Raw genomic sequence first — 11,582 nt, 5'->3', positions numbered from 1 at the left:
CCTCAAAGTTGATGTGTTAGAAGCAGGAAAAATGGGCGTAAGTACCAGAGCGACTTTGACAAGGGCCAAATTGTGATGACTAGACGACTGGGTCAGAGCATCTCCAAAACTGCAGCTCTTGTGGGGTGTTCCCGGTCTGCAGTGGTCAGTACCTATCAAAAGTGGTCCAAGGAAGGAAAAGCGGTGAACCGGTGACAGGGTCATGGGCGGCCAAGGCTCATTGATGCACGTGGGGAGTGAAAGCTGGCCCGTGTGGTCCGATCCAACACACGAGCTACTGTAGCTCAAATTGCTGAAAAAGTGAATGCTGGTTCTGATAGAAAGGTGTCAGAACACACAGTGCATCGCAGTTTGTTGCGTATGGGGCTGCGTAGCCGCAGACCAGTCAGGGTGCCCATGCTGACCCCTGTCCACTGCCGAAAGCGCCTACAATGGGCGCGTGAGCATCAGAACTGGACCACGGAGCAATGGAAGAAGGTGGCCTGGTCTGATGAATCACGAGTTCAAGGTGTTGACTTGGCCTCCAAATTCCCCAGATCTCAATCCAATCGAGCATCTGTGGATGTGCTGGACAAACAAGTCCGATCCATGGAAACCTGGCAATTTACAGGACTTAAAGGATCTGCTGCTAACGTCTTGGTGCCAGATACCACAGCACACCTTCAGAGGTCTAGTGGAGTCCATGCCTCGATGGGTCAGGAGTGTTTTGGCATCAAAAGGGGGACCTACACAATATTATGCAGGTGGTCACAATGTTATGGCTGTATCATGCCATATCAATGTTGCTGTAATTATTCAGATTGAAAAATATTCCGAATTCTCACATTGTGGCAATATTCCATTGAGGCGTGGGATTGAAAGCAGACCGTAAAATTAAATTAATGTAACTTTAAAGGTGCGTTAAGAGCCATATTGGGTCTGATCATGGAGGGGTTTCTTACATTTGACATCTGATCTGCGTTTAATCAGTCTGTGGGTTTTGGGGAAGGAGTTTGGAGACAGTGGAGTGGGAAATTCAAGAATGTAAATTAAATGGAGAACGTGAATAGTGTTACTGTTTGATATCCCACAAGATGAGCCATTATCAGAGAGATGAGATTATTTAATACATATGCTAATGTTTTCACAGTTATAATTAAAAGTGATTTCCTTTTAATACATAGGCCATTAGCACTCAGGAAATGAGAAAAGTCAATCATATAGCCATAAAAGCACGTGACCAAAGGACATATATTGTAAAGATGTTTATGTGACGGTGGTAAGGTGAGTACTATCGCAAGTAGTGGAGCCTTACACAAATAAATAACTGTTTGTAAGAGGGCACTAGGACCCAGAAAGGAACCTTTGCTTCTTTTGATTGTTCTTCCACACCTCTGGTTCGAATATCCCTAGTTGCACCTCTTGAACCAAGACCCCTATACAATGCCATGCACAGGACGGGCGCCAATAAAAGCAATAATAAAACAATGTATTAATACACAGGGATAAAACACTAAAATAATAAAACAGGAGAGTTCACGGTGATGCCAAGCACCCAGCAGTCCTGGTATCGCTGCTCTAGAGGCAGTTCAGAGGAGAGCAACCAGACTTATTCCAGGTCTGAAGGGAACGTCCTACTGAGAGACTGAGGACCTGAACCTTTTCACCCTGGAACAGAGGAGACTACGTGGGGACTTGATCCAAGTCTTCAAAATCATGAAAGGCATCGACCACATCAAACCAGAGGAGCTTTTCCAGATCAGCAGGGACACACGCACCCGGGGACACAAATGGAAATTGGGCTTCAAGGCATTCAAGACAGAAAACAGGAGACACTTCTTCACACAGAGAGGCGTCACAATCTGAATAAACTCCCCAGCGATGTGGCTGAAGAGACAGTTTGGGAACATTCACAAACAGACTGGATAGGATCCTTGATCACTTAGTTATTAATGGACACCAAACGAGCACGATGGGGCGAATGGCCTCCTCTCGATTGTAAACTTTCTTATGCTCTTATGTTCTTATGTCCTGTTTAAGGTTAGCGAGTCCTCCTTGACTTCCAGAGGGGAGAGGACAAAACCAAGGATGACTATGGGGGAAAATAAAACAAGTGCCAGTAATCGCTTTGATATCCTATATTCCAGTCTAGGCCTAGAACACAACCTTCAGTAAGGTACACTCAATTCAATAATTAATCACAAACCCCGACACCAACTTAAATACACAACCCATGTTCATCATACAAAGAGGTGTCCCAGTAAAGCATTTCCCCAAATAGGCTAGACTAAAAGAAGCCTGGATTCCCCAAGTCAAATTTATTAAGCTCTATACACTGACTCCCCTTTCCCCTTTAAGAAATCTAAAATAAGTTAAAACTAGAATGTAAAACCTTTCAAAGACAGCTGGTTACAGAGTATTAAGTTAATACAGAGCTGTACATAGAAAGAAAGGCTGATCCCTATAGCAATACAATTACTATTGAAGTTTTAAATAGACAAGTAGTATGTAGAATAATAAAATGAAAAATGAAAAACAAGAGCCTTGCAATGGCATGTTTGGTTTATCATTAGCTATCAGTATATTTTACAAAGATACTGGATTTAGTTTGTGATGTTCTGTATATTATTGTGTTGGACGGCTCTTTAAAGGGCAATGCAACACTCCCTGCCTTCACCTCACTGCAACAAACTGCACACATTTACACCATTATGAACTCCAACCAAAGTCATTTATGAATACACATAAGGAATGTAAAAAAGCAAAATGTGTAACTAAGTCACCAGCATGATTCAACTTTCCTTGAGCAACACAATTCAGTTCTTTTGAAAATGACCTAACTGTGGGATCTAATCTGTCTGCTTGGTGTTTGTACGGTAAAATTAACTTTTATCTTCAGAGAATACTGTAATTGTTTTTGAAAGAGAAAAAATGTCCACCTTACTTTTCAGGCACACCTGACAGGAAAATTGCTTGACGCGCAATTCTGCATCTGTCTTGAATTATAAGTTGTAGATAAACTGCTTCACCTGTATTCTGTAGATTTCACACTCACTGAAATGTCCTTTATGGCAATCTTTTTGAAAAACAAATCTCTTGTGAATATAAAAAGCAGAGAGTGAGAGAGACAGAGGCAGAGAGGAGAGGAGATTGATTTGGGGGAAGGGAATTATATCTTTAACGGAATATTTGAAATAACTACAGAATCCTGGGAAGGTCTTCTGCAACACAGTAACTGGAGGTGTATAAAGTGCTCTGCAGCAACCGAGTTTGCAGGGGTAGCAATTATCGTCCTAGCTGGAGTTCCGGGACGTCAACTATTCCTCTTCAAAGGCAGTCATGAACAGCGAAGAAAAATCTGAACAATTGATCCGAATAAACTTTGTCTCCTTCATCTGCACTGAATAGAAGCATTCAAAGGCCTCCAGCAAAACATGTTGCAAAAGCTGCTGGAAAGAAAATATTATACTGTATCCCCGAAACAGAAGAAATGTTGTCAGAAACCAAAGCAGATATAATAACTGTGTTTGAGAGTCTTAATCTAAATAGAAAAATATAAAGTGTATTAAACTCGATAGATGGCATTATTTAAATCGTCCTTCACTCTCCTTTGATTACATTCACAGTGATAACAATTCAATGCTCTGTGGGTAAAACATAAACCCATTTTCAATAACCAACTCAAGATCTTTCATTTTCACTTTTTAATATTTTTTTATCATCATCTATATTAATGTATCTTTTAAAAGTATATAATATATATCAGTTCAGGGATTCCTGAATGCAGGTCAAATTTAAAGTTATGACTAAATCTAGCAATGTAGATATTGATCATAATCAATTAATCTAACCTTTTTCCCTTGATAAAGGTACGGGAAAGAAACTCAGATCTGTTACTGCCTGAGATCAACACAGAAACTGATGTCAATTCCATGTATCAGTATTTTAAATGTGCAGTTTTGCAGTTTTCTTTTTTCATTGACATAGATTAGCACCACAAAACCTGTGCATCAAATATTAGCAATTCATATTATTACTTACGACAAACAGACTCAGTTGAAACTTTATCATCAGTTCAGAACTTAAATTTTGAAAAGTGCTTTATTAAAGGGAACAAAAATGAAACAAGGCTTCAGAAGTACATTTAGCAGAAAATATTAATTTCCTGCAGTGTTTACTCCTATAAATATCTGCAAGTCTGAAGCCTTCGAATTCATTCAGAGTATCAAGGGATTGTATAACCTTTTATCAGCAAACAAAAAATGAATTAAACATATTTCTCATAAAATGATGCTATCCACCAGGCTGTTTTAGTTTTCCTAGCTATCTTAGCACCATAGCTTTGTTTTAATTTAAAGGGGAGCTCCACTGATATTCCATAGTTTCTCAGGTTATTCTATGAGTAGAAACATATCAAGTTTATCATGTCCAGCTCATTCTATGTACCACAAATCAGCTGAAATTAATAGAATGGAATAGTAATAGAAATATACATTGGCTCAGTTATATATATAATTGTCTAGGTCAGTGTCCCCTTTCACAGCCTGTTGGTCATTCCCACTCTGGAACTACTAGTCTGAGATCTGTTTCTATGTTTTTGACAATGAGATAGTCATGTATCTCCCGGCAAATATATAATTGGTCAGGTTTTGGAGTAATAAAACATATTTGAAATTGCTATAGCCCTGTCCATCCCTCTCCTCTGCTTTGTGCTGGATGTGTGTGGGAAGTGTGAGAACATTTACTTGTATTACTTTCTTTATAGTCTTTATATTATTAATAGTTTCATGTTGTTAATTCAGTTTGGTCTATAAAGCAATCAATTAGTTTACATTTACTGCTTTCTGGGGTGGGGGGCTACTTCAATTATTAGTTTCTTAGCGCATTTCGGTCTGTAGTTTTGTACCAACTACTCAGGATGCTACAAAGATCTACCAAAGTCATGTTACCCTGTCTCTGTCTTAGATTAATTGTTTATTGGATTGTATACAGCTTTTGTCTTTTGGTTACTACTACTGTACTACTACTGTCTTTCAGTTTATTCAATCAGGTACTAGGTTATTCAATCATCTAAAACAGTTTAAAGAAGGTTGTGTGTGTGTGTGTGTGTGTGTGTGTGTTATGGGGCACAGGTATTTGACAATACCATGACTATCTATATTGTACCCCATCAATAGCAAATCTGCAACAACAACAAAAATACGTATATATTCTAGTACATCTCTAAATAGATGACTCTAGCAATCAAAATGTCATGAATCCACTTTGGCTTTGATAACACAGAGGAGGTGCTTCCTGTACACTTGCAATATCTTCTCAGGAGGAAAATTAAACCACTCCTGCACACAGTATCTCTCCAGCTCCCCCAGGCCTGTGCGGTTTGTGCTCATCAATTCAGATTGTGATGGCCGATCGAGAACACAGATTTCACACACCCTTATCTATTTGGAAGCAGACTGAAATATGGGCGTCAGATCACTATTGTACTGGACAGATCATTTGCTTTTCTTGACAGAGACTGATAGTCTTTGACTGAGTATAACTCTTGAGTGACCAATCAAACAAACTGTGAACTGCTGTACTTTAGTCATTATGCCAATCATTTCGTAAACATATTTAAAATGTTACTAACACATTTCCCACTTTAAAAGATTACAGTATTCCCACAAACCAAATTCCGCTTTTAATATTAATAAAACCAGCCTTTCATCTAGGGATTTTTTAAAACTTTCATATGCTCAGAAAGATGGAGACATTTTTAAGCGTGCAGCCCCCTCTTCTGGCCACTGATATATTTCAGTAATTACAAAAATATATTTTCAACTAATGCAGTAGTAATTTCACTGAAAAATAAATGAAATAAGAAACAAATGTAAAAAAATAATAATAATAACTAATTTCTTACTCATCTTATTCATGAATTCTGTATTTCTCTTCAAATTATTACAAAACAGATGTTACGATTCAGCTTACATAAATTACCAGGATAGCATGGCATTGAGCCAAACAATTAATCAGTTTGCACAAAAATAAATTAATGATTTATAAACAACATGCAATCTGGGTAGGAAGTGGAACACAGTTAAACACTGAATTTTATCAGATAAACCACATTGTGTACTATCAGAAATGTTGCCTACTTTGACTCCTGCATACAATGCTGTTGTAACTGTTGCACTGTTTTTGCTTTCTTTTTCTGATTTCAGTTTACCTTGAGCAGAACTTGTGCTGTGTGCTTGACTTAATTGCTCTCACTGTAATATGAAGTGTTTTGTGAAAATTATTTGGTGTGACTTCTGTAAGGCAGAATGGCAATGGGACAACCAACAGGTGCTGTATAGTAACTGTTCCCTTGTCAAATAGGCATTTCTCTGTCCCCTGTCCACTACAACACACCATTGAACGACTTCAACATTTTAATGAATTAATTAATGAATTAATGATATACACTAATGACTGATGCAGCTTACAAACACTACTGTTACTAAATTACACACTGTAGTAATATCACCACCTTTGACTGAGGCATATATATATACATAACTTACATCAGTAGCAGGGACATGAATCTACATGCTGTTCTCTCTATTGATCTATGTTGGGGGGGTTAAACCTGTATTATCTATTCATTTTAAATCGCAGGTGGCTGGTTCATAGCTCGATAGAAAGCAGAGACCCAGAACACATCATATTGTTATAACAATAATAATAATAATAATAATAATAATAATAATAATAATAATAATAATGAATTTAAAGTATCTGAAGATACTTTGTTGGTATGTGACACCTGTCTGCACTACACTATACTGACAAATGAAGTCGCTTCTGACTAATGTAATGTAATTCAGTTTTACCTGTTGACCACTAGAGGGTGCGCCAGGACAGAATAAGAAACCCTTCATTTTATGTAGGTCAGGGGTCTCCAACCCTGTTCCCTGAGCGCTACAATTCATGGCATAATTACTTAAAATCAAAATTAATTCAGCCGCTGACTAAAGATGCCTTTAAAACCTGATCATTGTCTCGCCAAGATTACTCATTTCGTGCGTTCCCAATTTCAGAATGTAATTACATTGATGTGCTTTATATGTTTGGTTGATCGGTTTTGAAAGGAAGATATATTTCACTGCTCCTGAAAGAAAGGTTTTAGCAGGATCCAGGGATTATAATTGTACTCTGCTATGCTAATTATACACATTGCATTTATTTGCAGAAGGGGAGAGTTGCCATCAATGTACACAGTGTGCCTCCAAGACGGATATCCTTACATCAGCAGCACTAAGAACAGTATTGTTATTATTAGTAGTAGTGATTGTCATGTTTGTGACCTGTACATTTGAGTATAATTTGTTTCATACTATGTGTGACGCTAATGAATGTTACAAGAACACTTTGAAGACATCACAATGCATATGTAAATCTGCACACACACTGCAAAGAGTTTCTACTCATATGTATCAATTTTAACATCATGATTAAAACCCTTATCATGGCACTGATTACATATGATTGTATTATCGGTTTATGGCACTGTATTTCCTGTTTTTGATGCATTCAGGTTTCCTTCAACACTGTCATGGGAAGGGAAGTGTGACTTGATTCATGTGTGACCATTGCTAAAAAATAGGATGTATTTTGGCCAATGCAACAGTTTATTGTGGTATGAAAAGTTTGCTGTCTAAGGCGATTGGATGATTGTACAGCATGGCATCGCATCTTCCACTGATGATGCATCCAGAAGAACTAAATCATTTCCAAATATAATGTGGATGGAGTGAATTACAAAAAACATACAGTGCAGTCATGGAGCTGCATACTAAATGCTGTCGTCAACAGATGTAGTTTTCCCCCACGTTCATATTACTGTCAGTTGTTAAAATGATGATCAGAGCCAAGCTGGGCTCCACAGAGATTAGACCCACCCCCACACTGCATGTCAATGTAGCACTAAATACAGAGGCTTTGCTCTATTGCACGTGGTTTCGTGGCTTGTATTGCGCCAAGATTTTTTCAGGGTTTCTGAAAGTACTCTCAGTTTTAGAATGATTGTATCGTACAGATTACCTCCCCTGGGACATGCATTGCATTGCGCTTTACTTTACAAAATCTATGCAGTTTTACTCCATGGCAGACTCAAGACAAATCAGTCATTTTCATTACCATCGTTTATTTGTTTTGTTGCTGTTATAAAAGGGTGAAAAATTAGGAAATGAAAAATGTGTGGTAACGTGCTCCACCACTGCCTTACCAAAACCAGAGCTGAAATTGTTAGTGCGTTACTAAACCACTCGGGGACAGTGTTGTTGAAAGGCATAGCATATGCCTTGGAGCAAGGTCAAGACAATTATTAAAAATTGGAAGGTGTTTGGTATCACCCTAGATAAGGCTGTCCCTCCAAACTGGATGACTGAGCAATAAGGAGACGGATCAGAGAGGCTACCAAGAGGCCAATGGCAACTTTGCAAGAGCTAGAGGCTTTCTGTCCTGCATGCTACTCAAGAAAGCCCACCTTGATCCTGTTTGAAGTGTGCAATAAAATACTCAGGAGATTCTGTATGAATGTGGCAAAAAGTTGTGTGGTCTGACGAAACTAAAATGGAACATTTTGGCCTAAATGAAAAGTTATATTTGGCAAAATCAAAACACAGCGCATCACCATCCCTAATGTGAAGCATGGTGGTGGCAGCATCATCTTATGAGGACATACTGGGGCACAGGACAAAGGCGAAATAAATAGAGCAAAATACAGAAAAGTAATTGAGGAAAACGTGCTGTCCTCTGCAAGAAAACTGAAACTGGGACAGAAATGTCACCTTTCAGCAGGACAATGCCCTGAAGCACACAGCCAAAGCTACACTGCGTGAGTGGCCCAGTCAGAGCTTTGACCTAAATCCAATCGTAAATGAATGACATGACATGAAGATTGCTGTCCATCAACGCTGCCCAAAGAACCTGACAGAGCTTGAACAGTTTTGTGAAGAAGAATTGTCAAATATTGCCGAATCTAGGTGTGCAAAGTGGGTAGACCGACCCCAACACTCACAGCTGTTACTGCTGCCAAAGGGGCTTCCTCCAAGTGTTAACTCAGGGGGGTGGAGATTATGATATTTCAATATTGTTTTTCTAATATATATTTCTAATTGTTGCACCATTCATACACAAAGAATTTGTACTGACAATTAGAGACCATCTTTTAAAGGGCAATGTGAGTAGAAGCATCTTTTCCCATCGCCTTTCTTTCCCACCCCTGGGCCTCAGCCCTGTACTGAACGCCGCTCAGAAGTGATGTTCAGTCTCACCCGGCTAATGGGAAATCCTCATTCCTTGATGTCTCCCGTTGATGGAATATTTAAAGTTAATCAGTAGTTTCAAACTCACAGCTGGCTTGTTTTGCATTGAAGAAGACCTCGACGGCTGTCAGCTTAGAATGATTAATTCATATCCTGTGAAAGGAGCTGCGCTCGGCTGAGGCTCCTAACAGCAGCGCAGCATAATATTCCTGGCATGACATTTAAACATGAAACTCAAGTTGTGTGGGGTTTTTGTTTTGTTTTGTGAGGTGATGAAAAACAGCACATTATTTAAAAAAGGAAAAAGAAAAAAAAAAACATTTCATTGCATACTTGATTTTAGATGTAATTAGCAGGGGTGAGTGAATGCGTCAGTTTTATTATGCAAATCACAGACCATCGGATCTAACAGAAATGGAAAACGGCACTTCCAATGAGGTCGAAATTTTAATCTTCAAAGGCCCTGTTCTGGTTTTAACATGTGAGGTATAATCGGATTATGATAGTTACCTTTAAGGATAATTTACATAATATGGAACACAAATGGAGGATTTCTGTGTGTGGCGCAGAATAGATTTGTGTTGGTGTTTTCCTACAGTCATGAAGTAATTCATCTCTATTCCTGAGACCAGAGATCTCCTCCACCTGTGCCATCCTGTGCATGACAGAGAGTGCGGAGTTACAGGCCTTGAAGTTACTTCTGCTAAGCCTTGCCCTTAGAGGCTTTGATGCCCAAACGCTACACCGGGGTTTTGTTTAGCACCAAAGTCCAAATTCAGCACCAGATTAATGCCCAGCGGGTGCAAATATTTCTGAAGCCACCGACCGAGAGGCAGCCCCGTTCATTACCTCGCGATGGGAGCGCGGCGCACGGCCTGGGCGCTCGGTTTAAGCCTCGTGAACTTGTGTGACAAGCACAAGATGTGGAGTCGCATTCCACCCTGCAGCCAAACCGGCAGACAGGAGAAAACATTTTCACTGCAGTGGGAGACCGTAAAATCTTTAAAAAGACAGAATCACGGCCACAAGTCAGCGCAGAGGTAAACGACACACCCTGACAATAGAGGGCTTTGCTTGTAAAAACTACAAATAATTTTATAAAGGATTTCACCTGTGTGGAATCATATCGTTGCTCCCGCTGGAAAAAACAAATGTGAAAGACAATAACTCTCTATGATTTAGGGATAACTTGACCGTATAGCAGTAATGCTGCTGTGAAGTGCAAGGTGATTGTCTGGAACAAGGCGGGTAGTGATAGATTAGCAGACAACAGATGAAGCAACCACTGCTGTCATCAGGTTAGTAAAAACACATTGCCTAATAAAGAAGGACATCCCTCCACCAAAGACAAAATGAGCATCACCGAGTCTGTTAATTAGCTCAATCAGCAGTGTTGACATCAGAATGAAAGACATCCCAAGAATGAAATGCTGCTCTCTATTGTTCGCGCGCAGCAGACATTCCTAGCGGATGACTTTCATGTGGGACCGAAACTGGGAACAAGCAGCCAAAATAGAAACTCATAATAATACCTAATTTCCTGTACCACCCAGATCAAGATCCTTAGTGGGTCGGCCCTTTTTTAAAAGTGTTGTTTTTCCAACGTGCCCTAGAGCAAACAGACAATGTGTGCCAGTTCTCCTTTTCTGTTGTTCTTTTTGTTTTGTTATATCATCCTCACTGAATTTATCAGGTCAGGGCCCGTATTCATGAGCATTCAAACTGTTATATCCTACTATCTCGTAGCACATATCAGTAGTCTGTTTCAACCCGAGGCAGCAACATTTAAAGATAAGCAAGTTTTTACTTACTTGGTGCCATCCTTGTGCTGCAGAACAACTTCAGTCCCTAGTGGCCTTATAGTTCTCGGTTTTTACTTTACAGAAGGACAAAACTACTACTACCACAGATGGTAACCCCTGTGGTTTGCTTACCACTTTACGGTAGAATTTACAACCAAAACACACAAATGAAAGAAATGGGATTGGAGATTGACTTGCAAAGTTCAGAAAGATATGAAAAACACAGAACTATTTCAGCGTGGAAAACATGACTAACACGTGCAAACGCTAAAGTTAGACAACATCCCGAAACCGAGGAGTGGAATCCAAAGATCGGCTATCATCGCCAGCTGAATGAATGAGCCTGCAGCACAAAACCCTGGCTTCTTGTACCTCTGTCACTCCCACACGTACAATTACACACTTAATATATTCCCAGCTTACAGTAAACAAAGAGTAATGTTTCGGCTCAGCGAGTGCTGGTAGCTGACCTAAAAAAATATGATTTATATGTAGGTGGGTGTCAGTT

Source organism: Amia ocellicauda, chromosome 16 (genome assembly GCF_036373705.1).
Source record: "Amia ocellicauda isolate fAmiCal2 chromosome 16, fAmiCal2.hap1, whole genome shotgun sequence".
Taxonomy (NCBI): Eukaryota; Metazoa; Chordata; class Actinopteri; order Amiiformes; family Amiidae; genus Amia; species Amia ocellicauda.
The sequence above is the reverse complement of the archived record's forward strand: the minus strand, read 5'-3'. Positions refer to the sequence as shown.